Below are 6,556 nucleotides of genomic sequence, written 5' to 3'. Positions count from 1 at the left end.
GATGTCTGGTGTGCATTAGATTCAGTCACGCAGTCTCCACTCTTCACATCAATGTTCATTGCTTTTAACCCACTAATCTAATTGAGCGAAGGTCAAAACGTTCCACAACGTGATATATATAACGAACGGTTCTAAGTGGGGTCGTTAAATGATCCCTAAAATTGAAAATCAATGTTGTGGTAATGAATATTTTGCACTTTTAGACTAGGACTATTCCTGACTCTCGTTGGGGATATCTTTTGGATATTTTGCTTCACTGAATACACGTTGCGATTTATCATTTTAAAAAATATATACAATTTTCCCCTTTATATTATAACAGTCGCATTGATGATGACCAGTACGATGAGGAGCCTTAAGAAACCCATACACGTATCAAAGACATAGTGACTGACGCGGACCTTGGAAAAGGAACATAATTGATTGACGCGTGTTAAAAATACAGAAGCATTGCTCTTCTTAAATTAAAACCAGATTCGCTGTTCGTATTTGTAACCAAAGGCGTTTGAATTCATGTTCAGTCCCATGAGACTGGAAATGTCGATGTTGTTTTGCTCTGTCCCAAATTCAAACATCCGTTTTTGGACACTTTCTGTGACAGCCTCGTAAACATCACCATTGGTCTTATGAGTGTAATGATTATTCTAAATAGTGATACGTTTTGATATTCCATAAAACAACGAGGCCTGATAACAATATATTGATGACAACTGTAAAGAGCGTTAGTTCTGAGATTAATTTTTTTAAGAAATGTAAGTCATATCAACATTAAACCGCGGCATGGTACTCAGTAGTCAATATTATAGATGAAGCATAGGTCAGGGATACTCCAGGCTAACACACTCGTGCATGTTGTGTATGTGTATTGATCTTGCATGACTGACTGACTGACTGAGTTTGGTTTTACGCCGCTTTTAGCAATATTCCAGCAATATCACGGCGGGGAACACCAGAAATGGGCTTCACACATTGTACCCATGTGGGGATTCGAACCCGGGTCTTCGGCGTGACGAGCCAACACTTTAACCACTAGGCTACCCCACCGCCCCGATCTTGGATAAAGGATACCGGAGAGGTTAAAGCAGCCGTGGATCACACTGAATGTCCACCATGCAGGTAGCAAACGTAATGTAAGTCCCCATAGGCCCTAGTATGGTGATCTACCTTCAGTTGTTGGCGATCTATAGCCCGTATTTTATATTGTATTGTCTTCTTTGATTGGAATATTTTAACTGTGCTCGCTAGTTTTATATTTATATCTGTGATTCTCTAGTCTTTTTTACTGTCCATCGTCGACAGGTTTTAATCTTCAAAATGTTTCCACTTTTTATTGTATGGATTGTTTTCGTCACGATATGGCTGAGATATTGCCGATGTGACGTTAAATAGTAACTCACTCACTCACTGAATGTCAAGGATGGATTCCTATATTAATTACGCTGACTTAAACCGATCCACTCACGTGGTGTAAACAATTTTCTCATTTACCTACAACTGTGTGGAAGTATGTGCCAAAATATGATGTGAATGATATTCTCCGAAACTCGTTATCTTAGTTGAATAACATGGCTGAAATATTTATATGTGACTTTAAATTTTAACTCACTCACTCAGTCTGAGTAGAATAACAACCTTATCTGTAATTACAATGTATCATATCCTATAGTTTACTTTTTGGATGGTCGGGTTCGATTGCCCACATGGTTATAGTGTGTGGAACACATATATAGTATCTCCCGCTGAAATGGTGTTGAAATATTGATGAAACCATACTTAGTCGTTCACTCATATTTTGCCAGCATATTTCATCACCGACCAGGCATAATAGATAGCCACGGGTATGGTCCTCTATTCACTCGACGTATACTGAACAATAAACTCATGGACATATATGATGAACAGACATATGGGATCATTTGTCCGCTACAGCACATGATACGTGACTCTTGGTGATCCGAGTTGGAATTGGTCTCCAACAGCCCATTCTTGTCGTAAGAGGTCACTTACTCGCTGACTATTACTTGCAGATCATGGTGTTCTAAATGCGAAGCCAGAGTGTGACATTAAGCATGACAATCCCAACCGAACTCCAGAATTCAATATCGTATTTATCTTATGTGGAAATATGCCAGACACCTGTGTATCCGAATAGTCAACAAATGCAGTTGTGTTTCCATAATCTTGACACGTTTATGTGCAGCTATCAGTTTTCTGAACTATCACTTTGCTATGCCCTGCTTGACACAAATGGAGCATGAGAGATGTCTATTTCCGAAACGCAGGCTGTGGAAGTTGCAGGGTTTGTTTTTTGTTCGTTTACAGAGTAATAGTTCATAAAACGAGGAATCAGCTTCACGCAACCATTAATAACAATCACTGACGTGGTAGGCCAAGAGTGTCCAATCCTTCGCAGAATCGATATTTGTACCATCCAGCGCAATGTCTTTTAACCTGGATACCATATTGGAGTTACGTGGCACCCTACAGCATCTGCCCGGGAACTGGAATGTGTTCGTTCCCTTGACCCTAGCTTATCCAAGGAATGAAAAGATCGTACTTCTGACCAAGGCGGCTAGGCATTTCGAAGCAACAACATGGATTAGGTGGCGCAGAATCAGTATAATGTGTCTAAGTGGGAAATCCGTGTTTAACCGAGGCATGGTTACTCGCGATCGGTTGGTTGGCACTACAAAACCGACATAGATCAGGATCATTGTGGTCTGCGATACGCACATGGGCATTCTATCGCTAACCTCACATTTTATGTCATGGCGTACGTTCATTACCCAGACCCGTGAAGATCCGGGTTAGAAATGATCTGTAAAACCCGTGAAGGTCCTGGTTAGAATATTTATCCTCAGTAACCCATGATTGTCGTAAGAGGCGACTAACGGGATCGCTTGGTCAGTCTCGCTGACTTGGTTGACACATGTCATCGGATCCCAATTGCGCAGATCGATGCTCATGCTGTTGATCACTGGATTGTCTGGTCCAGACTTGATTATATACAGACCGCCGCCATATAGCTGGAATATTGCTGAGTGCAGCGTAAAAATAAGCTCACCCACTCATTCATCTGTAAAATGCGATCGGGTGGTCAGCCTCCCTACATTGGTTGAGTCACATCATCGCATCCCAAATGCTCAGATCGATGTTCATGACGTGTATCACAGGATTGTCTGGTCGACCACCGCCATACAGCTGGAATATTGCTGATGTGGCGTTAAACAAACAAATCAACACCCAGTATATGTAGTTATATAGCAACATTCATTCATCTATTCACACTCTACGATGATACATGTGTACACACCGACGCATTTGTTCTCAGCAAAGTACTACAATTATCGACTACTCAACACTTCAATTACATCCATCTGCAAGATTGAGAGAAAAGTCTGTGTCGTAAAACTCGAGGTGAATGAATTGGTTCGTTTCAGTTATGAGGTAAACTTATGATATTACTCCGATTCCTAATGTACTGTCACAAAACCTATTGTTTAACATAGACAGTGATGTGTGGGGAGTGAAAGGGTTGCACATCGATCAAATCACACTATCCCTTTAGATAACCTATGTTCATCATGAGACCTTAAACTCGGACTATATCTGCTACCATTGTGTGGAGGTTACCACTCCAAAGAGTCTCTCTTAAAATCTATTACACATATTTCCCGTGCCGTGTAAACAAACATTAACCGCATCGAAGTTGCGATACAACTGAACGTCTTTTACTGGTCACCCTCGAACAGAATGAATACGTTGACGGGCAATTTCATATTGGCTTACTTTCAGAACATCACCGAAGACATGACTGAATCAATATATAACCGTGAATTCGTGAAAGATATATGTGCGTGAAGGGAGCTCTCCAAGCGATGAGTGGTCTGTCCCCTTTTTCTCATGTACAGATTATTAGAAGTTAAATTGGAATTCTTAATGTTATTGTCTAGCGTTTACCTTGCCCACATAATCCCTTTGGTCACAAATATGGTGATCTACCTTCAGCTGTTGGCAATCTATAGCCTGTTTTTATACCGTGTTGTCTTCTGTAGAGTATTTTAGATATACATACAAGTTATATATTCATAACTGTGATATTCTAGTTGTTTTACTGTCCTTGGCTTTATATTATTTACATGTATTTATAGTTTAAGTACCGATATGGCTGAAATATTGCCGATGTGATTGTAAATTCTAACTCACTCGTTCATATAATATCTGTCTTCCCGACATGTTGGGACATAGTTTACATTTCGCGAGAGTGAGTGAGTGAGTTAAATACAATTAAAATACGGGCTGTAGATTGCCAGCAGCTGAAAGTAGATCACCATGCCAGTTTCATTATGCTTAGTATCGTAGATAAACAAAACATGGTCAACACATGGTTCCAGTTGTGTCTGGTGCCGTTCGTTATGCAACATTATTCACATATCACCCTTGGCATTAACAACCAAGAAACTCAAAGCGAAAAGAACCATTCCCAGCATTATAAGAAATGTCTACTTATAGCAAAGGAATTAGGGAGCATTATTACACGGCAACTTGGACAAGTCTCTTGCTGACCCCTGGCCATGCGTTCCTCGTGTTTGCAGTCGCGTCATCAAAAAGATGTAAAGAACTTGAAGGTTATATATGACAGTAATCCTTTTATCAGTTTCATAAGACGTGATCATAGATCTTCATGTAGCCATCCCCCCGACTATTTCTGTATTGTGCTTGTCTAGCGGATCCAAACGCCCAATCCTTACCGAACAAATCAATAAATTACTTACTGTCATCACCTTGACAGAGTGTTGTACGTATTAGAAATACTTCCCTTCATTTAATGAGGTATTAAGTGGTAGGAAAATTACATTTGCTTGCAGTGACAAATCTTGACCTGTTTAAGATGGTACGAAACCCAACTCTCGTTCGTAGACATAGAAATCTTTTCACGGGAACACTTGTTTGCCTGAACAGATCCGTCATGATATTGATTTTACGATAGGTCTCTGTGACGGGGTCATGTCCTGGCTGGTTGGAGCTAATTCATCTTGTGAAGACAACAGTTATGAAAGCAAGATAACTCTGTATGATCCCTGCAACTGTGGAGACCCCTCCTGTCGACGTTGCGATACGATCTGACTGATGAAGTTCCTGTAGCCATCAGGAAGGACTCACGAGGGCCGACGCAACTTGCCACGCTGTGTCGTACGTCCTGTTGCTCCCGAAGGCCTTCTTAAAGTAAACAAGTTGAAAATAAAACCGGTCATGTTTCAAGCTATTGAATCATTTGCATGTTTGTATAACCAACGCATTATTTAGTATTTTGAACGTATGACATAAACCATAACAAATCTAACTATCTTAATGTTTGTCAATTTGCAGAATTCTCTCGTCACTGTCTCCAGGAACAATAAGTATACGATATCCAAAAAAGAAGCTGAAATGGATCTCTAACGCGCCATGATTGAGATCGAGTGATTTACTCCCTTGCGTTCCCGCATTGTATTCAAGGGATGTTATACCAGTGTTTCTTGGTTTACTTCTTCTTTTCGTTATTTTTATCTGGACTATATTGATGATATATTTAGGAATTAAGACATTAGCTCCAATTACCAGCCCTTTGGTAGGGTGCGAGCTCATCAAGACATCAATCACTCACATGGTTAGAAAAAATGACAAAAAGAGAAATTAGATTACAAAGAGAGGAATGCAATTTTCAGGAAATTGCTGGCTTTGATTATTTATCAAATTACTTACTTCAAACAATTGCAACATAATATTCCGACGATTGTATTACTATACGACAGTATTGAACACAACAAACGTAGATAAAGATCATGTAAAAACGACCCGTGAAGATCCGGGTTAGAATTGCCCATGCCTGTCGTAAGAGTTGACTAACGGGATCGAGTGGTCAGGCACGTTGACCTGGTTGAGACATGTCATCGTATCCTAATTGCGTAGATCGATGCTCATGCTGTTGACTACTGGATTGTCTGGTCGAGACTTGATTATTTACAGACCGCCACCATATAGCTGGAATATTGCCGAGTGGAGGGTAAAACTGAACTCGCTCACTCACTCATGTAAAATACATAAGCATCGTTAACAATATTGCGAAGTCCATTTCTATAATTCATTTAATTCATACAGGAAATAGGAAACAGTTAACCCATGCACCAAAACGTTTTGTTTTTTGTATTAATCTTCTGACTCATCGGAGGCTTGTATAATGTAGATGATAAGTGCAGTATGGTGACATTTGCCAGATCCTCCTTAACATTATAACTTGAGGACATAAAACTAATATAGTTTCTCTGTAAGTTCAGTTTAAGCCATCCCCAAGGTGGAGACATTTGTAATCCAAAAAGAGGATATTGCAGTATAATCTATCCACAGGCATTAAAGAGGATAATTTTATGGAAACGCGTCACAGTGTCTTAAAGATGTTCAGGAACAAAGCGAACAATTCATATTTTGCAACATTTGAAGGAACATTTATTTTTTCCAAAGACGCTAAGTGTTTCATGGGCGGAAACAGAATGTTTAGTCCCAAGATGACGCCTAC

Source organism: Haliotis rubra, unplaced genomic scaffold (assembly GCF_003918875.1).
Source record: "Haliotis rubra isolate DU_JTF1 unplaced genomic scaffold, ASM391887v1 Scf515, whole genome shotgun sequence".
Lineage (NCBI taxonomy): Eukaryota > Metazoa > Mollusca > Gastropoda > Lepetellida > Haliotidae > Haliotis > Haliotis rubra.
This window is presented reverse-complemented; position numbering follows the sequence as displayed.